Source organism: Tasmannia lanceolata, unplaced genomic scaffold (assembly GCF_043159265.1).
Source record: "Tasmannia lanceolata isolate RefF3 unplaced genomic scaffold, GAP_Taslan_0.1 ptg000011l, whole genome shotgun sequence".
Classification (NCBI taxonomy): Eukaryota; Viridiplantae; Streptophyta; class Magnoliopsida; order Canellales; family Winteraceae; genus Tasmannia; species Tasmannia lanceolata.
In genome coordinates this window covers 12,398,551-12,421,902 of record NW_027518688.1, presented here as the reverse complement: position 1 = coordinate 12,421,902, position 23,352 = coordinate 12,398,551, and the positions used below count along the sequence as shown (strand labels likewise).

At 37.4% G+C, this 23,352-nt stretch overlaps 1 pseudogene; it reads left to right on the top strand.

Annotated features, from left to right (window-relative positions):
* The first annotated feature begins 654 nt into the window (after nucleotides 1-654).
* Nucleotides 655-2,617, top strand: LOC143885885 (6-phosphogluconate dehydrogenase, decarboxylating 1-like; annotated as a pseudogene).
* Nucleotides 2,618-23,352: the final 20,735 nt, after the last annotated feature.

Below are 23,352 nucleotides of genomic sequence, written 5' to 3'. Positions count from 1 at the left end.
TAACTTTGCCAATGGAAATCATTAGTGTATAAAACCTTTAAAACAAATTTAGTTTGTTAATCATCAAAACAATTCAATAGGAGTACTTGTTGAACCCTTGGGCTAACAATCTTTTTGAAAACAAGTTTATTAAAAATGTTTTATTTGAAAGATTTTTTTTTGTTTTAAAGGTTTGAATGATTTCTTTTTGAAATGTTTGACTGGCCTTGGGATAAAGATCCCAAGCTGCCTACGTACCCCGTGGGAGAGGATCAAACCAACGTAGTTCGGAAACGAACTGTCCTAACTACACTCCTAAAACTTTTGACTTTTCAGATATTTTAGTGATTTTCATAGTTTCTGATGTTTTTGGATTTTCAAAATGTCTTTCCCCTCAGTTAATCTGATTCAAGAAGCCCACCCATTTTTTCCTGATAAAGATCATTTAGACGAATCTAATTGAAGAATCCCATCAAGTTATTGTCTGAGATTCTCAAGTTTGTTGCTAGGTTTTTTTCCCTCGGCTAATCTGATTAAAAAAACCCACCCATTTTTTCTGATGAGAATCATTTACAAATTTGCTTTTTTTTAATATTTGTTATCTTTTTATGGATTCTGGATTAGTATTTGGCTTCCTTCTCCCCTTATAATCTCATTTTTTTTATAAGAAAAACTATGGCTACTGTCTCCTTTGACGTTTCAAGCGTTGGCCTCGTCGGACTTGATGTCATCGGCGAGAATCTCGCCCTCAACATTGCCGAGAAAGCTTTCAAAATCTCTGTCTACAACCGAACCCTTTTCCAAGTTGATGAGACAGTCAAACAAGCAAAACTCAAGGGAAACCTACCTCTTGTAGGCTTTCGTAATCCTGAATCCTTTTTAACTCAATAAAAAAACCTCGTGGTATAATCCTGGTCAATGATGTAGATCAAACCATCAATGAACTCTTTGTTTACATGGAGAATGGTGATTGTATAATTGATGGAAGCAACGAGTGGTATGAAATCATTGAGAAAAGGGAAGAAGAGATGGCTAAATTGGGTATACTCTATCTTGATATGGGAGTCTCTAGCGGTTGAGAGGGTACCCGAAACGGCCCTTCTTTAATGCCCGGTGGGTCCTTCGATGTTTACAACCAAATCAAAAATATCCTTCGAATGGTCACGGCTTATGTTCCAAGCAGTGGCGCTTGTGTCACATATATTGGCAAAGGAGGCTCGGGTAATGTCGTTAAGATGGTTCATTATGAGATTCAACATTGTTGTATGCAATTGATCACAGAAGCGTATGATCTGTTGAAATCGGTTGGGAAGCTTTCCAATGACGAGTTGCAACATGTTTTCTCTGATTGGAACAAAGGAGTGCTTCTAAGCTTCTTGATTGGGATCGCGGCGGAAATCTTCGAAACTAAGGATGATAAGGGCGATGGGTAAATAGGATGGTCGTTCGGTTATAACCGAACCGAATATACCAAAATTTGATAACCGAAATAATTTCAGCTATCAAATTTCGATAACCGAAACCGAACTGAAATTTCTAAAAATAGAACCGAAACCAAACCGATTAAAAACGCGGTTATTCTGTTATAACCAAATAACCAAATAGTGGGAGAAAAAGAGGGAAAAAGCAAACTCTCGGTTTGGATCAGAGGGCTAGGATCATCATATCGAAATGATTTTTTGAGCACAACCTAATTAAGTTGTGATCAATCAAATGGACGGTTCTGATCATCCTACGGAGTGCCCTTATAGCACTTTTTTTAAAAAACAATAAGGGTTTTGATCATAATTTTGTTTATTTGGTTAACCGAAATTTTTTTTCAAGATAACCGAAACCGAAACCGAATAACCGAATTTCCAAAAAAAATAACTGAAACCGAACCGAAAAGGAAAAAAACTTAATCGAACCGACCAAACCAATTCGGTTCTAACTGAATAATGAACACCCCTAGTATTTGATAACAAGGTTTTGGACACGACCAGGATGAAGTATCCTGGTAAACAGACTGTTCAACAAGTGGCTGAGCTATCAGTTGCCACTCCGACCATTGCAACATCATTGGATGCAAAGTTTCTTAGTGGGTTATAGGACAAAAGGGTGGCGGTTGCTAAAGTTTTCAAAGATTTCAGTTTTAGTGATATCTTGAGCAATGAGCCCATGGATAAGGGAAAGCTAATTGATGACGTGAAAAACTCATTGTATGCAGCAAAGATATGTTGTTACGCTCAAGCAATGAATCTAATTCGCGCAAAAGGAATTAAAAAAGAATGGGAAATTGATCTGGGGGAGCTGGCATGGATATGGAAGGGGGGGATGTGTTATTAATTCTGTATTTTTGGATAAGATAGAGAGATCATATAATAGGAAGTCAGATCTCTTGAACCTTCTTGTGGATATTGAATTTTCAAAAGATACTATTGAACATCAAGATTCTTGGCGCAGAGTTGTTTGCATTGCTATCTATTCGGGTATCAGTACACCGTGCATATTTGGCAGTCTCGTGTACTTCGACAGTTATAGGAGGGAAGGACTCCCTTCAAATTTGATACAAGCTCAAAGGGATTATTTTGGAGCGCATACTTATGAGAGGACTGATATGTGTGGATTCTACCGTACAAATGTTAGAAGGGTCGTATAACCCCCAGGCAAAATTGCTATACGTAGCGGAATAAAATCGCATAGTATAATAATTAATTTTTTAATTTTGCCCTTACCCAGGATTTCTAGGAACTGGATTATATTTTAGTGATAAAATAAACAGATAAAAACATACATTTGTAGAAGTTAGCACGAAGAAGATCGTTTGCTTGATCTACTCCCCGAATCGCCACGAACGAACTTTTCGCCGCGGACACTGCAAGTTGATCCGATGGGATCCTTTGATCTTTACACAAAGGTATAGAACAACTCTTGTTCTATTTTCGAATCAGATCTAAATCAGATCCTTATATGTGAATAACAATTGTATTTTGATGGAGCTTTTTTATTTTTCTCAAGAACTGGAAAAACTAGAAGTGGGAATTAGAAGACACAGAGAGAGAGAGAGAGAGAGAGAGAGAGAGAGAGAGAGAGAAAGAACAATTTAGGACATTTTTCTATAGCCAAGAAAGATAGAGTGTTTCTAAAATGTCCCCTTATTCTTCAATATATAGAGAAGCTTTCCTTTTTACAAAAGGCTTCTAATTTATCTCTCTTAATTGGCTTGGAAAAAATTAGAATATTATTTAACGTAGGAATTTAATTAAAGAAACCAACTTTATCAATAAAAGGCATTGGAAGTTTTCTACGTAGGGTTTGGGGTGCAACTCCAACTAGAAAACATGGGCTACCTAATTGAGATAGAGTTGTTTTCTAATATTTCTCCTATTACTTCTCCTTATCTTTCTCTCTTTCCTATGTCTCTCCCTTTCTATTCGTACTATCTTTTTATTATTATAATAATATATATCCAAAATAAATTGGGCGAGAATCCATGTGGTTGGCACAACTCCAACAATCTCCCACTTGCCCGCAACATCCCCTTATGGATCTCGCGATTCGAGAGATACTGGAGTAAATCCCCTCATCCTCTAGATCTCCACACGATGGAGAGCTCCTACCAAGGCTCTCTCGAAATAAAGCGCCCTCACAGCATGAGTAATGGCGTACATGTGATACATCTTGATTCAAGGACAATGCCCTGAGTCAAGACGTACATGAAACAAAGAAGAGTCGCCATCCAGGGAAGTCGGCCCTGGAACCCATAAGATACTCTGTTGCAACGGATAACTAGAGATACAAAGGTTCGTGCCTGATTACGAGTTGGGAAGGTGTTAGGCATCCAACTCGCCAGAGCGCACTCGGTCGCTAATGCCATTTTTATTAACTTTGAAGAGTTTTTGGGTGAAAATCATATGAAATGAGAACATATATCCCCGAGAAAACATCTACCTAAACATGCATGTCCCGGGGATGGGTAAATGAAAAGAAAACATCCAAGTCCTAAGGAGGATCAGTATCAGTGTCACCAGACATTGGAATGAGCAATAGATCCCCCGTCTCTCAGGGAGGCGAAGAAAACTAAAGCCAATCCGATATCGGATAACCCTGCTACCTGTCTCCACACATCACATCTAACATCCATGCCTAAAGAGAGTTGGTATCAGTGTCATCTGTCATTAGAACGAATCACTAGAATCCGCCGTCTCCTAGAGAGGCGTACATGACTAGTGCTGATCTAATACCAGATAACCCTGTTACCAATCTCTAATCATCACATTTAATCCTAACTCATCACATCTAAGTAAGCGGTAAACATACGCATGCACATCTATAGCTAAAGAGACAAACTTGCACAGTAAGCAAATGTCAGTAGAAGATAGCAAAAGTAATAATCAGCAATAGTAAAGAAGTACAACTAAACATGTGAGAGCTACAGCTAAGCATGTGAGTAATCAAATAAGAAAATAATCTTAGTCTGAAAGAAAACACACTGTCATGGTCCTATGCAAGAAACAATGATAACCACAAACACAAACCCTAAAACACTAACAACAAACATTAAGACTCTAATTGTTTCAGCCTGAATCTTTGATGGTCTGATATTCATCCGAAGCCGCCTACGTATCCCTCCTCTACAGGAATCAAGGCCACGTAGTTCTCGCACCTATTCTAAACTACAATGCCTAACATATCTAAGACTGCTATCCTAGACTCAATCAACTAGACTCGACTAATTGTTAACAACTTAATGCATATGATTAGTTAGGTTACACTTATTTGTGAGTTTTAAGACTCCCTATATGTCCTAACTAATGCAAGTTAGCCATAAACTAATACAGGTGGGCCCTACATCCTATGTACACTGGGATGTGACCCTAAAGAAGACAATGGGCTATCTAGCGCATCCTAATCTAATCATAAGTCGGCGAAGAGTATCGCCAACTGACCGGACAGAGGCGAGGACAGACTCCTAGCTAGGACAAACTCCTAACTCTAAAACACTCAAGACATCTAGGATAGACTCCTAACTCTAGAGGAAGATCTTTACAAAAATAGTTTACAAAGTTTGTATTTGAAAGAGTTCTCAAAAGTTTTATTTATAAATTTTGATTGGACTTAGGATAAAGATCCCAAAATGCCTACGTACCCTGTGGGAGAGAATCAAGCCAATGTAGTTCGGAAACAGACTTTCCTAACTACTCTCCTAATGACTCATGACTTTTTCAGATGTTTTGAAGTTTTCAAATATTTTTTATGTTTCTGTTGTTTCTGTATTTTTTTAGTTGTTTTCACCTTTTCAACTAAAGGGAACCTATATAATCACACCCTGTGATCCACAACCTGGTGGAGTGTCAATGCTAATGACAGAATTCCTAGAGCTAAAAGGGTATACTCATATCTAAAAAATAGACTCCTAAAGAAAAAGACAGACTCTTATACTCTATAAAGGTTGGACAAACTCCAAAACCCTATGATTGTAGGACAGAATCCTAGTGCTAAAGGACTGACTCCTAACTAAAGGACAGACTCCTATCTAGAGGATAGACTCCTATCTAGAGGGTAGACTCCTAGCTAGGGGACAAACTCCTAAACTATATACTCTAAAAGGGAGGGTGCTAATGAGACTGGGCTAGTCTCTTAGATAATGAGGAAACGACTATCACTAACAAGACACTGAATGTATCCTATGGAGTGCTCCAAGTAACCTTATCATTGCCCTTGCAATGATAAATAGGATAAAGCAACTAAAAGCCTAAGTTAATCTTCTACTCATAGGGGGTACAAGTTGGGGTACAACTTAGACATGGTTCTATAAATGAGGCCAAGCATGCCTCCTATGAGTAACTTTCTAATGTAACTGAGCTTGCCTCCTAACATCTTTTAGCTAATCATTTTCACATCTTTCATTTCGGTTTTGATTTCCACTTACATGCATTTAACATTTTTGCATCACAAAGCATTACACAAAGCATGGAATTCAATGCATCCAAACATAGCAAGACTCAAAACAATTAACTTAAGCATGAGTGAAAGCCTATAACATGTATAATATCAGAAACTAAACTCAAAAAATTCAAAGTTTTTCATCTCATCCATCATAAACTAGGCTAAGTATGAATCAAGCATCAAAAGCATGCATTTGCATTCTACATATAAGCTGAAAATTTATATTGAAAATCACACTATCCAAATGAAACACCTAGCAAATGTGATAGACATAAAAGTTGTAGGGAACACATCAGGGAACATTTGATTAGTTATGCACTTCGGTCGGTTCTCGCCGGAAGTGGTCAAAAGATGGCCATCTTTGGGCTGACATTAGATTTCATTTATGCAGTTTTATTTTCAAAAGTTTTAATTTTGTTTTGCAAACCAGAGAAACCAAAACACATTTTTAGGAAACGTGTTCAACACCAACGTTTCAGAAAATTCATTAATGAAAACTTTCTGAGTTGACAACTCTGGCTGAATTTGGCCGGAAGTGGCACGAAAACGGCCATCTCCGGTCAAGCCGCAACTGTAAATAGGATGTTTTTGGCTGAAATCTTAAAAATGTCATAACTTTTCCATTCCTTTGCCAAATTAGGGCCATGATATGTCAAATTGAAGGTCTTGGAGTTCTCTACAACCCTATATAGTCCATTCCTTTCAGATTTCACAGAAAATTACAAACAATGATAAAAAAAATAAATCTAGACAACATGTAATTTTGAAGTTTTTCAAGACATTTCAAAGCTAAAATTCACATCTAAGAAGCCTAGCTCTAAACATTTGCATTACATATATTTTCAGACTTAAATTAATGAATATTAGGCTCAAATTCCAAGTTTAAGATGATAGAAATCAGAAAAATCAAGGGATTTCCCATTTGAGCCTTTGAAAATGGCTGAAATAGTAAAATCACTATAACTTTTTCATTTCTAACTCGATTTTAGCTTAAAATATGTCAAATCGAAGGTCTTGAAAAACTCTACAACTTCTACATGTATCACTTTTACAAATTCTAACCAAAATTTAGTGAAAAAGCACAAATACAAATCTGAACAACATGTAATTTTGAAGTTTTCAACATCTTACAAGAGCATTTCACATCAAAACCGTAGATCTATCATGGATTTCACTAGATATTCACATCACACACATATTAACACACATACTTTTAAATTTTCAAAGCCTAACACATCATATCAAAAGATTTTCACAAAATCATCCAAGAATTCATCATTTTAACTCAAATTTTCAGTTGAAATCTTAAAATTGGAATAACTTCTTCGTTTCTTCGCCGATTTTGGGCCATAATGTGCCAAATTAAAGATCTCAGAATTCTCTACGACCCTTACTAAGAGATTTTACTCAGATCTAGCTAAAAATTAATGAAAATGGACAAAACGATGTTGGACAACATGTAATTTTGCCATTTTTGAATCAAAATTCAACCAAAACTCAAAACCCATGGAGAATTCTCTAAGATCTTGTTATTAAACATGTTTTTAGACATATTTTGATGAATTTTAGCCCTAGGTTGTTAGATCTAACAATTTTCATGCATATTTAGCCTAGATTTGTCATTTATAGGTCAATTTTCCAAGAGAAAACTTAAAATAAACTCAAACTCCACCAACCTTATGTGAGAAACTTCAAATTCTAGCAACTGTTGGACTCTTCTCTTGGATATATCCTTTAAAGCTTCTTCTCCTCCTTCTTTCTCTCTCTAGATCTTCTTCTTTCTCTCTCTAAAGGTCTTTCTCACTCTAGAATTTTCTCTCTCTTGAAAGCTCTCTCTCTAGAATCTTTTCTCTCTCTAGAAAGCTCTCTCTAGAATCTTCTCTATCTTTCTAGAAAGCTCTCTCTCCCTCTCTCTAAAATTAGATTAAGAACTCTATTTTTTTCTTCAAATGAGAGCCCAAATGCTTTATTTATTGAGTTTTCCCTTAATTTTTGTCCCCCATTAGTTTATATACCAGTCCATTTTCAAAAATTTTGCTTTGGTTTTGTGGGACCCGATCCCGCGAGAGGGGCTAGCACGCGAGGAGCTACACTCTCTCTTGGTCTCTCATACCCATGCGAATGACGTGTGCTTTTTATTATTGATTTTAATTACCCAACCAAGCAGGCAGCAACCAAGCCATAGGGTGCAAACAAACGTGCAACCCAGTACCCATAAGGGCAGGGGTAAGCTGCCGAGCCTAGCAAGGTGTGATTTAATTCATCTTTTCCGTGAACTTGGGATCACTAAGGCAATCCGAATTCCACACAAAAAGAGAGTGACAGAGTCGCCACCTAGATGAGGGATCTAGGACCCATAATTGACCAGAAATCTAGACTCGTTACCTGGTTACGAGAATGGAAGGTATGGGGAGTTACCACCACATGCACCATTCCTGCCCGATAATCGGTCTTCAATTCCAAAAGTTAACTCTTTTGAATTTCTTTTAAATGGCTCATTTAACTCTATATTAATATGCGAATTACGTGACATGCATCCTAAGATCTAATTTTAATGTAATTCCTAAATGTGTATCTTGATTTTCTTAACTTGTTTGAATTCAATCTAAGTGAAAGTTCTCCTAAAATTCTAATTTCATGGGAAGTCCTAAGTGATTTAATTATTTTTAATTTAAGGATTAATGTACAAAACCCCACCACTTATGTGTGGAGCCGACTCGGGCTTGGTATGCCACTCAAGTATCCAAGTTGCCTACGTATCCCAGCCTCACTGTAATTAGAGTCGATCGTAGTTCGGTGCATCTGAACTAAGCTACTTATGCCTAACTCATCTAAGACACCGATCTAGACTGGATTGACTGTTTCAATAGTTTTAAGAGAAGTTATTTAATTCAAGTTGAAGATTTTATTATCCTAGGACTTCATATAAGATGCTATATGGTCCTAGCTAAGTGCAAGACATCCCTTAGACTAATGCAGGTTAACCTACATCCTAGGTAACTAGGCTTGTCCTATGGGAAAAAGGGATAAGTAGTGTGACTAGATCTATGACTCAATTGCTAATAATAGCAATCGTTCGTGATGAGGCTAAACTCCCTAACTCTAGGACACCCTAAAACCTAGAACACAACATGACACAAGTGTTCATAAATGGGGCTCTAATGGTTCTTACGATGGAAACCGCAATCCAACGGTTCCGAAAGACATGAGGTAAATTGATTCAATTTGTTGAAGTCGATGATTTTCAGATTTCAAGGATTTTTGATTTCTAAACATCTAAGGAATACCAAAGGCTCTATGGTTCGCAAGTTTCGGCCTCGAATCGCAACCATGGAAGGGACTCGTGCTCTCAACTCTTGTATAATTTAGCACGTAAGTTATAGTATCTTCTTGCCTGGCATATTTCTCAGGATTTCCGTGGAAAGTGGACCTCGGAGCCAATAACATACTATAATTTACGCACTCAAATTATGCTGGATCGATCGCAATTAGTATATGATTATGGTTACGATCTCGGCATCTAAATTATCGTAGCATGTTATTTTACAAAGGAAATCTATTACTCCTAAGATTTCTGTTTCAGATGGCTTAGTGATTGAATACATGATGAAAAGTTAGAGTTCTCTGAAAATTTTCAAGGTGCTTTGAATTAATTTGGAATTTTAAATGAATTTATCACAATTAGATCAGATTAATGATTTCACAAAGAAGCCTATAGATAATTAAGTTATCTATTCCAGAACCTTTAGGATATGATGTTTTCATGAAAAATATATTCTGCTTGAATTTTTCATGATTTTAAAGATTGAAATTCGATTTTTAATTGATTTTCCACTTTCGGGTCAGATTGATGACATTACACTAACAAATATAGCACATTAATTCCAAATCCAACCAAACTTTTACGTGGACATTCTTTCACAAATTGAAAATTATGAGAAAACATTCAGACATTATTTCGATAATTGTCTATTTTTAAAAGATATATTCATATTTTAGTTAGAGCAATTAAAAATCAATAAAAAATATTAAAATATGCCCAAAATTCCTGATAAATTCACTATATTATTCTTACTGGTCAGTTCATCTTGCTACCAAATCTCAACTTTTAACGAGTTTGTTTAATGATATGTCCTTCATATATATGAAAATCAATGATTTTATCAAAACAATTCCAGTAAAAATAATAAATAAACTCCAAAAGTTTTGAAAAGTTTTGGATGATATTTAAACATTACAAATCTACTCAGGAACAAATTTCAATCAGTTTTGACTTGTTTTGTTATATGAACGATTTTTAGAACCATCAAAATCCTATTTCCGGGTATTATTTAAACAAAATTTTGAGCCCTCAAAACAAATGAAATCTACCTGAATTTTTAGAATTTTGGTGCTATTTTAACCACGTTAAGACTCTGAAAACATAGCTTCGCGAAAAAACCCTTGGTTTTAAAACACTCACTTTGTAAAACGATTCAAAACCCACTAGATATCCCAATCGGTTAAATACCCAATTTTCTCATATAACGATTCATTTTTTTTACCAAAATTAATAATTAAATAAACTGACCCATCAAAATCGTGCATGGTAGCTTTTACGAAAATCATGAAGAAAACAAAGAAGAAATGGCCCTAAGCATGCTTTTCTACCTTTGATATTATAAAAATTGAGGAACCTACCGTTGATCGCGCTCCCTGTCTCTAGGGTGCGTAAATCCGAGGTATACGCTTTGTCGCACCCTTTTATATGTTCTAGAAAACCCCTTTGATGAAGTTGTGAACCGACACTATGTGTGAAGACCCGCAGAATGATGGATGAGAGAGTACGAGAGATATATGAGAGAGAGATTTGTGAGAGAGAGATGAGATGGAGAGATCTCCTTTGCCGACCGTTCATGAAAAATCGAAATCCCCCCTAAAAGCCACTCCTGTTCAGCGTATATATTAGAGAGAGAGAGTAAGAGAATCTGTGATTTAGAGGAAGATAAAGAAAAAACGTAAGTTGCTGCCCTGAGAAGAGCAAAAGAGCTTTAAAAAAATCCAAATCTCTCCTTCTCTGCATGCAATCACTTTTTAAGAATTCTATCTTGCTATTTTAATTTCCTCCTTGCCTCTTTTAAAAAGCAACACTTGGCTCATTTGGCAACCTCCATATTTTCTTTCTTATTGTCATTTTATCTCTTTCCCTCCCAAACGTGAGCTGCTTTCCATCTGTTTTTTTTCTAAAGAGAGTGCTGCACAGAATGGCAACATGCCATCATAAAGCTAATTAGAATAGAAATTGTCCACGTGAATATACTTCCATTATTTGATTATATGCTGTCCCAAATCAATGAAGAAATAGCAAAGGCATCCTGCTCGAATGTTGGCTCTCCAAAACTAAACTTAAACTCTCTGATACAAGATATATATCAGCCACTTGATTACTTTTCTTAAGAAAATATAGACTCCTAACGTCCAAACAGCCACCTCAGCACACTTAAGCACACGATAGGGTCATTCCAATATCCCAAGGAATTGCAAAATGTTAACAACTTTTAGAAACAATCCTTTGCTTTCTATTACAGCAACCCATGTTTCCATCTTTTACAACATATAAAAGAGATACTTGCACTCTTGTTTAAAAAAAAACCTTGACATTATGGCAACTTCACACGTGTACAGACTTCCTAAATGGTTTTATATGCCTATTTCTTATACAACTATGGGACTTGCTAAACATGGGTCACAATGGCTTGGAAGAACGTAGACTTTCTTTTAATCATCAAATTTTGAAATTGAGCCACGGACACACTAAAATGACAACACTCCTGGAAATTTCAAATGAGAATCCTCTTAAAATTGAATTTTTTTGTTACTAGTGGGCGCACTTACTATCTTGACTGACCATGCATTTTCCCTGTGACCGAGACATGTGGTTGGGCCCATGTTCACATTAAGTAGATGGTTTGGATCATTTGGTGGGCCTCATTGTGAAATGGGTGTGTACCCAAATTATTTCCATAGGGTGATCAAGAATTGTCCATTTGATGTACCATAGTGTAAATTTGACATGCCTCCAAATTACTTCAATTGGATGTGCATCTCGGGCCATAAGATTATCCACACTGTCTATCTCATGAACCTCTTTGCGGAATGTTGTGACCCAAAATAATTTCCATTTGATGATCCTGACCATCCCTTTGATGAGATACGAAAATATGAAGACAGCACCCAAAGATCATTTTCACTGAGTGATCGAACCCTTCTAGAATAATTTTCAGAATTTATTGTTGGTGGGCCCTAACAAGACCAAAACTCCATTGAAATTTGAGCTTTATCCAATCGAAAATTATGTTGGCTCAGTTGTTCAACCCAAATCACAATTGTAGGACCACAAAATTCGCACAAACTCCTCTCATTAGGAACTTCATGAACACTCTTTCTCAACACTTGCTAGAAAAGATGGAAAACACGGTGGAAAAGATCGAAAAGATCGAGATAATGTAAGAAACGGACACGGAAATAGAAAACACTAGAAAACCGATAGAAAAACACTAACTTCTTTGTTGATTAAATCGGAGCAAAATGGGGGTGTCTACAGATGCCCCTCTTTGGCAGAGATGACGTAGTCATCGAATACCAAAGCAAAAGTGACAGAGCCATTTTGCGCAGTATTTTGCCAACAAAGGACTCTCTAGACAAAATGTAACCTAGATGCGAATGCATGCAACCTAACCTAATGCAAGACCCTAGATGAAGTCCTAGAATTTAATCAAGATCATTTACTCTAAACACTCTGACTTGGTAGTGCAAAATAATGGAGAAATGGTTCCAATCTTATTTGCAAAAATCACGCAACTCAGAATGAAAGATAATTATGACGTCGCGCCGTTTTCAAACGGGCAACGACGGAAGGAGGCACCATTCTCTGAACGGGCTCAGAGAAATAAGAGAATTAGCCTATTCGCGAGTGAGACAGGGGCTAATGGATTTAAGATCGGATTTGACAATTGAGAATGAGACTGGAAATGACAATTTAAAAACTGAAGGACTCGATTACCGGAGAATTAGAGGCTTAAGGACTTGAGAACCGGAGAACTGAGAAACCGAATAATCAAACAATGGATGGACTGGAAAATTGGAAGACTGGATAACTTGAAACTGGAGGATTGAAGATTTGATGAACTGAAGAATTGGAAAAACTGGAGAAGTAGAAAATTTAGGGACTGGACATTTGCAGAGCTGAAAATTGGAGAACTTGATGATTAAGGGACTCAATAGTCAGATAACTGGAGAATTAAAGAACTGAGAAGTTAAAGAGCTAGTTCACTGAGAATTGTAGAACTTGATTACTGTAAAATTGGAGAGTCAAAATTGATAATTGGTGAACTGGGGATTAGATTGGATTGACATTTTGATTGATTCAATTGGGATTGGAATTTGATCACTGGATGTTAGTACTGGAAACTAGAATCTTGATCTAAACATCGGGAACCGGGAATCTAGAACGAAGACATACCGGATACTAGAATTAGAGTACTGAAACACTGGATTTTCGGACACTGGAACTGGGTGTTGGAATTGGAGTGTCGAAATACTGGGAACAGGAATACGAGTACTGGAAAATGGAACACTGGAATACTGGTGATAGGGATACTGGACACTAGAACTGTGATACTGGAATATTTGATACTAGAACTGGAGACTAGAACTGGCATAGTGAAATACTGGAATACTGGAATTGAAACTGGATACTGGATGCTTGAACTGGAATACTGGAATTGAAACTGAATACTGGATGCTGGAACTGGAATACTAGAATACTGGATATTGGAACTGGAATACTAGAATACTGGATACTGGAACTGGAATATTTGAATACTGGATACTGGAACTGGAACTGGAATACTGGAATACATGATGCTGCAATACTGGAATACTAGAATACTGGATACTGGAACTGGAATATTGGAATACTGGATATTGGATTCTTCTTTTGACAAATACAGAGAAAGTCTCACTGGCTCAACTACCATTGCATCCAAGGCTCTTCCAAGCTTATGGTGCCTTTCTAGGGTACGATCTTCTTATGGAAACTGGGCTTACTGATGTTTATGCTTCTGGACTCTTTCTGAATTGATTTTTGCTTAAATTGGATCATTTTCACTTGAATCCTGAAGTCCTTCCCTCAGGATTAGCATGACTCCGGCGAGTTATAGGGAGCTAGCTACACCGGGCCTCTTTCACCAAGACAGTCGCAACATTTGACTAACTGGACAATGATCGACTCTACCCAAAAGGGCAAAATGGCAAAGACACTATTTGAGGAACGGAAAGTTTCTGAAAGAATGAGCTAAAATGAACATGAATGGATTGACTGGACTGATACAGAATGATGTTCCTGACTTAATTAACATTTTGTTTGGTAAGTCTATCATTTCAAAGAGTAGTTTCTCAATCGATAAACACTGGACTTCTTCTTTAAAACGGCAAAGCCTCAAGGAGTTTATTACAACTCATTCGATTGCTTGGTTTCAATGCCCCCAATTTCTAGGATGACACTTGAACTCGCTTGAACTTATTTTCGATCTTCAGTCTTAATACCGGCTGTAGCATTCTTATAATGATTCTCTTACCATGACCAAGTCATCTCTTCAAGATTTTTAACTTGGCAGACCGTGTTAGCCTTAACTTTTGCCTGAACCACCTTTCTAGGTTTTCGATCAACCAGGCTATCCTTTTAGCTTTTGCCTAAGCCGCCCTTTCAGGTTTTCAACTTAGCAGGTGAATGATCTTAAATTTTGCCTAGACCGCCCTTTCAGGTTTTCAGTCTAGCAGATCTTCAAACTCCGTTCTTTTTTTTTCACTTTTTGTGTTTCGGGACCTAGATCATTAATTCTGAACACCGGAAAAACTTTATAGATAGGATAGGGCTTTTCAAAGAATGGCTTAAGGTTCAATAAAGATTTTGACCGAACCTGTGAACAGGTTGCCTACGTATCCTAGGGTAAGAATCAGGTCGTGCGTAGTTCAGGGCGAATGCCCCTAGTTTGAAGATAAATTGTTTGAAGGTTAATTGATTTTTCTTTTTTTCTGGAATGATTGACTTCTCTTCTTTTGGAACTTGTCCTTCCTTTTTTTTGGAACGATTGAATTTCTTTTCTTTTTTTTGAATCGACCGAACTCGGTTTAATCGAGCTGCCTACGTACCCCACTGTAGGGATCATGTCTCGCGTAGTTCGGGGCGAATGCCCCTAGTTTGATGGGTTTTTAAGAAAATTTTATTCAAGCTCAAAGAGTTTGTAAACCGGTATTCTTTGACACTGGGTTATGATTTTGAGATTTATTCGGCCAAAGGAGGCCTTCCGATGTTCAGATTGGGAATCGATTTAGGTTATTAGAGTCCCTCTGGTACTGATTATTTATTTTTATTGTTTTTTTTTCACAGAGTTTGACGGCATTTCCCGGTAAGAGATAATGATTCTTCTTCCTTCTGGATATTGATAAGTAATTTGACTTTGAGAGTGCATACTGGTTTTTTGACTTCATTTCATCCTTGAATCGGTGGCCCTTGATATTTTGATGATTGCTCTGAGATGATTGCTCTTGCACTTTTCATATTGAACTTGATGGCTTTACATTGTCACTGGTGAAACCTGTGACCGTGGCGATTGGCTGGACATATGGAAGTTGTTTCGAATCCATGCCCCTTGTATAGCATGTGATATTCACTTCATTCTTTCTTGAACCTTCTATTTGGGTCTTTCTCCTGGCATTAATGGTAGCGCTTACTGGACCATCTCTTTATTCTCGAAATGGGTTTATCAATTCCTCACACTCTAATGTATTTCCAATAGGCGTTCACTGAATCAAAGTTTCAGTGCCAATGTTTATCATTTCAATTTTATCTTTCAGAGGCTGAGCTCGGCGCTCCTCCTCTTGTTTGAGCATATGCTGCAACTCAAGAGGAGTTTTGTCGGCATCTTCTTTCTCATTCGAGGAGGGAGTATTATTCTCATTGTTTATTAAAGTCAGAAGCACACGTTGGAATGTAAGAAAGCAAGTTTCATTGAATTGAAAATGACTACATCTGATAAGACTTATCCTGAACAGACTCATGATTTACATTCTTGACTGAAAATAAAAGTAAGAAAAGACTCAACTGGACTAGGAATTTATTCAAACTTTTAGAAAATTGCACTCGATAACTGGACTCGACATCGTGACTGGACTTAATTAAAATAACAAAAGGACTAAGACTGCTACAACTGTCTGGCTTTAGAGGCTCGGCGAAAACTGAATCATCATCATAACAAGTGCCTTTTAACTTTTGGTTCTTCTCTTTCACTGCAACTGAACCGGAGCTTCTCAAACCCCAAGTGTCTAAACATCATCCAACGGTTTTGCATAGGATTATCAACAATATTTGGTGCTTGCTGAAATGGTAGCTTGCGCTCATCGATCAACTTCTGGATCACATGCCTCAGAGTTATACACTGATCAGTATTATGCCCCGATCCTCGATGAAAATCGCAGTGCTCTTCCGCCCTCCATGTTCTGGGGAGCGGATTAGGAGGCTCCTTAATGCGAGGTAAATAGATATCGCCGGATTCCAATCCTTGCTGTAGTATGACAGATGGTGGAAACAGGAGAGGGGTGAATTCCCTATTGGGCTTTTGCTGAGCTGCAATCCCTGATTGATTATATTTGAATACCATAGGGTTCTGTGACGGGTTAGTCCTTGATACATTATCAACCTCGGAGATCTTAGCTAGAGTCTGTGCCTTAACTTCTTTTGAATTGGGGTTACCTCTATTGTAAACTCCTTGTGCCATTGCTTCCTCAATTTGCATACCAGCATTGATGAAGTGTTTAAAATCTGGATAATACTGAAGAGACATGTGATATTGGAGCTAAGAGGATATATTCTTCATAATCATCTGGACTTGCTCTTCTTCTGAGGGACGCTGCATCATTTGAGCCGCTAACCTTCTCCACCTCTTGACGAAAGTTAAGAATGACTCTTTTGAGTCCTACTTGGTTCTCTCAAGATCCTTCCTAGTGATCTCGGTTCTATCATCATATTTGAATTGCTTGATGAACTGCTCTCCAATATCCTTCCATGTCCTATAACGAGTCTTGTCTAGGACCATGAACCACCTTCGAGCGACCTTTGTCAGAGAAATCGGGAACAATTGAGCAATTTGCTCAGCAGATAGACATTGAGGCTGGCACATGATAGTGAACATTTGCGAGTGTGTGATCGGACAACCCACACCGTCATATTTGTCAAAATCTGGCATCTGAAAGCTTGCGGGGAGACGGATTTCGGGAAACAATGTAAGATCATTTGGGTTGAAACCACCTTGGTCCTGAAGCTGGATGTCTTGAACTTTCCTGGTAAGACTTTCTAATTTCTCCATAACCGTCTTATCAACCGTGGACTAAGAAGGCTTACTGTGGTCCTCGATGTACTGTTCTTTTTCCAACTCTTCTTCGGTTTTATCCGGGATAGGGATGAACATTGGCTGGGCAGGTGCTGCTGAAGTAGCTGTATGGTGCATAGGCCTTTTATCTTTGGAAGATGATGGCCCAAGTTTCTCAGCAAGTTGGGCTTTGATGTCCTGATTTTCATCTTTGATCTCTTGTAATTGCTGGAGAACTAAGGCAAGAGTTTCAGCAACTGTAGCGAGCGGAGGATTCTCTTGATTTTTTGTCATGAGTGAGGAGAAAGAAGGGGAGGGCGGAGTTCTCACAGAGGGTGGTGGAGAGATAGATTTCCTATCCAACCGTGAAGAAGTCCAAACCCAAGGAGTGGTAGACTTAGCTATGGTGCCAACTTCCTGTCATGGAAACAATGAACACGAGGTATATGAGCTTGACATTCATGGAATGTTTCTTCTCAATGACTGAAAAAAAGATTACGCATTAAGCAAGTAATTGGGACAATAGAATGAATCCTAAAGGACCAAGACATGACAATGATGACAGATTCATATAGGGGAATGCCCCTAGTTCAAGGATTATGAGAGTGAACTCTGAAGGGCTTAGCAAAATAATCTCGAAAAAGGTAGCCCCTAGAGGAAGAAGAGACCAAGCGTACAAGTATGATTAGATCATCAAGATTGCACAATCAAATGATTGAAACACATTTCTTGCCAATTGAGAAAGGGAATGAAGATATAATCGAATCACACAAGAGGTGAATGATAGACACATGATCAAAAGATTAGATGAGATTACATAAGATTACTTTCAACGGGTAGATCAAGAATAACTAATCATATGAGATCTTAGGAAAGATGGGATTTATATCCTAACCCAAAAGGGAAAGTTTTTTAATCTTTTTACATTTTAACAGTGTTACCTGAAGGTATCAAACCCTAATCCTTATCTAGCGGAGTGGAGAGAGAATCTTGACTCATGACTTTGTTTGTGTACCTAAGGACCGATCGTAGCCATTGGAAGATGGACTACGGCCTAATCTAGACACAAATGGGTAGGATATCCTAAACTAGGCTCACACACGTGATCCACGTGTGTTCGTATACTACATGCATGTCTGGGGTAATCTAGGGGTAAGGCCAAGAGTTCCCTTAGCGCGAATCCGTGCTCAATATACTGTACCAGTGTCTGGCGTATCAGTACGTGAACAAGAGATCCGTTTACGCACCATAAAGGTACTAGGCTAAGAATAGAATGCTTCTCTGGCACAGAGGCACTAGGTGATGAAATTCCAGTCAACCATGCTAGATAACACTCCGGGTTCCTAGAATAGGAGGTGTGTGTATGTGAGATGCAAGAGTTTAGATGCAAGTGATGTAAGTGTGTGCAATATGTTTGCGCAATCTATGATGCCTTCAGGTTTTGTTAGATTAAGTTTGAGTATTATGTGATGAGAAAATAAAGTAAACAAACTACCTAGCAAGCATAGAGTTTTCATGAGCCAATTAAAATAAATTCAAATGAATTATCTTTTGAAATTTTAATGAAGTTAGGTTCAAAATCCTCAGCAAAGTCGGCAAATTGTGGGACTCGATCCCGCGAGAGGGGCTAGCGCGCGAGGCGCTACACTCTCTCTTGGTCTCTCGTACCCACGCGAATGGCGTGTGCTTTTTATTATTGATTTTAATTACCCAACCAAGCAGGCAGCAACCAAGCCATAGGGTACAAACAAACGTGCAACCCAGTACCCATAAGGGCAGGGGTAAGCCGCCGAGCCTAACAAGGTGTGATTTAATTCATCTTTTCCGTGAACTTGGGATCACTAAGGCAATCCGAATTCCACACAAAAGAGAGTGACAGAGTCGCCACCCAGATGAGGGATCTAGGACCCATAATTGACCAGAAATCTAGACTCGTTACCTAGTTACGAGAATGGAAGGTATGGGGAGTTACCACCACATGCACCATTCCTGTCCGATAATCGGTCTTCAATTTCAAAAGTTAACTCTTTTGAATTTCTTTTAAATGGCTCATTTAACTCTATATTAATATGCGAACTACGTGACATGCATCCTAAGATCTAATTTCAATGTAATTCCTAAATGTGTATCTTGATTTTCTTAACTTGTTTGAATTCAATCTAAGTGAAAGTTCTCTTAAAATTCTAATTTCATGGGAAGTCCTAAGTGATTTAATTATTTTTAATTTAAGGATTAATGTACAAAACCCCACCACTTATGTGTGGAGCCGACTCGGGCTTGGTATGCCACTCAAGTATCCAAGTTGCCTACGTATCCCAGCCTCACTGTAATTAGAGTCGATCGTAGTTCGGTGCATCTGAACTAAGCTACTTATGCCTAACTCATCTAAGACACCGATCTAGACTGGATTGACTGTTTCAACAGTTTTAAGAGAAGTTATTTAATTCAAGTTGAAGATTTTATTATCTTAGGACTTCATCTAAGATGCTATATGGTCCTAGCTAAGTGCAAGACATCCTTTAGACTAATGCAGGTTAACCTACATCCTAGGTAACTAGGCTTGTCCTATGGGAAAAAGGGATAAGTAGTGTGACTAGATCTATGACTCAATTGCTAATAAAAGCAATCGGTCGTGATGAGGCTAAACTCCCTAACTCTAGGACACCCTAAAACCTAGAACACAACATGACACAAGTGTTCATAAATGGGGCTCTAATGGTTCTTACGATGGAAACCGCAATCCAACGGTTCCGAAAGACATGAGGTAAATTGATTCAATTTGTTGAAGTCGATGATTTTCAGATTTCAAGGATTTTCGATTTCTAAACATCTAAGGAATACCAAAGGCTCTATGGTTCGCAAGTTTCGGCCTCGAATCGCAACCATGGAAGGGAATCGTGCTCTCAACTCTTGTATAATTTAGCACGTAAGTTATAGTATCTTATTGCCTGGCATATTTCTCAGGATTTCCGTGGAAAGTTGACCTCGGAGCCAATAACATACCATAATTTACGCACTCAAATTATGCTGGATCGATCGCAATTAGTATATGATTATGGTTACGATCTCGGCATCTAAATTATCGTAGCATGTTATTTTACAAAGGAAATCTATTACTCCTAAGATTTCTGTTTCAGATAGCTTAGTGATTGAATACATGATGAAAAGTTAGAGTTCTCTGAAAATTTTCAAGGTGCTTTGAATTAATTTGGATTTTTAAATGAATTTATCACAATTGGATCAGATTAATGATTTCACAAAGAAGCCTACAGATAATTAAGTTATCTATTCCAGAACCTTTAGGATATGATGTTTTCTTGAAAAATATATTCTGCTTGAATTTTTCATGATTTTAAAGATTGAAATTCGATTTTTAATTGATTTTCCACTTTCGGGTCAGATTGATGACATTACACTAACAAATATAGTACATTAATTCCAAATCCAACCAAACTTTTACGAGAACATTCTCGGACAAATTGAAAATAATGAGAAAACATTCAGACATTATTTCGATAATTGTCTATTTTTAACAGATATATTCATATTCTGGTCAGAGCAATTAAAAATCAATAAAAAATATTAAAATATGGCCAAAATTCCTGATAAATTCATTATATCATTCTTACTAGTCAGTTCATCTTGCTACTAAATCTTAGCTTTTAAGGAGTTCGTTTAATGATATGTCCTTCATATATATGAAAATCAGTGATTTTATCAAAACAATTCTAGTAAAAATAAAAAATAAACTCCAAAAGTTTTGAAAAGTTTTGAATGATATTTAAACATAACAAATCTACTGAGGAACTAATTTCAATCAGTTTTGAATTGTTTTGTTATATGAATGATTTTTAGAACCATCAAAATCCTATTTCCGGGTATTATTTAAACAAAATTTTGAGCCCTCAAAACAAATGAAATCTACCTGAATTTTTAGAATTTTGGTGCTATTTTAACCACGTTAAGACTCAGAAAACATAGCTTCGCGATAAACCCTTGGTTTTAAAACACTCACTTTGTAAAACGATTCAAAATCCACTAGATATCCCAATCGGTTAAATACCCAATTTTCTCATATAACGATTCATTTTTTTACCAAAATTGATAATTAAATAAACTGACCCATCAAAATCATGCATGGTAACTTTTACGAAAATCATGAAGAAAACAAAGAAGAAATGGCCCTAAGCATGCTTTTCTACCTTTGATATTATAAAAATTGAGGAACCTACCGTTGATCGCGCTCCTTGTCTTTAGGGTGCGTAAATCCGAGGTATACGCTTTGTCGCACCCTTTTATATGCTCTAGAAAACCCCTTTGATAAAGTTGTGAACCGACGCTATGTGCGAAGACCGCAGAATGATGGATGAGAGAGTAGGAGAGATATATGAGAGAGAGATTTGTGAGAGAGAGATTTGTGAGAGAGAGATCTCTTTTGCCAATCGTTCATGAAAAATCAAAATCCCCCCTAAAAGCCACTCCTGTTCAGCGTATATATTAGAGAGAGAGAGTAAGAGAATCTGTGATTTAGAGGAAGATAAAGAAAAAATGTAAGTTGCTGCCCTGAGAAGAGCAAAAGAGCTTAAAAAAAATCCAAATCTCTTCTTCTCTGCTTGCAATCACTTTTTAAGAATTCTATCTTGCTATTTTAATTACCTCCTTGCCTCTTTTAGAAAGCAACACTTGGCTCATTTGGGAACCTCCATATTTTCTTTCTTATTGTCATTTTATCTCTTTCCCTCCCAAACGTGAGCTGCTTTCCATCTGTTTTTTTTTTCCAAAGAGAGTGCTGCACAGAATGGCAACATGCCATCATAAAGCTGATTAGAATAGAAATTGTCCACGTGAATATACTTCCATTATTTAATTATATGCTGTCCCAAATCAATGAAGAAATAGCAAAGGCATCCTGCTCGAATGGTGGCTCTCCAAAACTAAAATTAAACTCTCTGATGCAAGATATATATCAGCCACTTGATTACTTTTCTTAAGAAAATATAGACTCCTAACGTCCAAACAGCCACCTCAGCACACTTAAGCACACGATAGGGTCATTCCAATATCCCAAGGAATTGCAAAATGTTAACTACTTTTAGAAACAATCCTTTGCTTTCTATTACAGCAACCCATGTTTCCATCTTTTACAACATATAAAAGAGATACTTGCACTCTTGTTTAAAAAAAAAAACCTTTACATTATGGCAACTTCACACGTGCACAGACTTCCTAAATGGTTTTATATGCCTATTTCTTATACAACTATGGGACTTGCTAAACATGGGTCACAATGGCTTGGAAGAACCTAGACTTTCTTTTAATCATCAAATTTCAAAATTGAGCCACGGACACACTAAAATGACAACACTCCTGGAAATTTTATCACTTGTATGTCCCACCAAACATGACCAAATGAGAATCCTCTTAAAATTGAAATTTTTTGTTACTAGTGGGCGCACTTACTATCTTGACTGACCATGCATTTTCCCTGTGACCGAGACATGTGGTTGGGCCCATGTTCACATTAAGTAGATGGTTTGGATCATTTGGTGGGCCTCAATGTGAAATGGGTGTGTACCCAAATTATTTCCATAGGGTGATCAAGAATTGTCCATTTGATGTACCATAATGTAAATTTGACATGCCTCCAAATTACCTCAATTGGATGTGCATCTCGGGCCATAAGATTATTTACACTGTCTATCAAATGAACCTCTTTGCGGAATGTTGTGACCCAAAATAATTTCCATTTGATGATCCTGACCATCCCTTTGATGAGATACGAAAATATGAAGACAGCACCCAAAGATCATTTTCACTGAGTGATCGAACCCTTCTAGAATAATTTTCAGAATTTATTGTTGGTGGGCCCTAACAAGATCAAAACTCCATTGAAATTTGAGCTTTTTCCAATCGAAAATTATGTTGGCTCAGTTGTTCAACCCAAATCACAATTGTAGGACCACAAAATTCGCACAAACTCCTCTCATTAGGAACTTCATGAACACTCTTTCTCAACACTTGCTAGAAAAGATGGAAA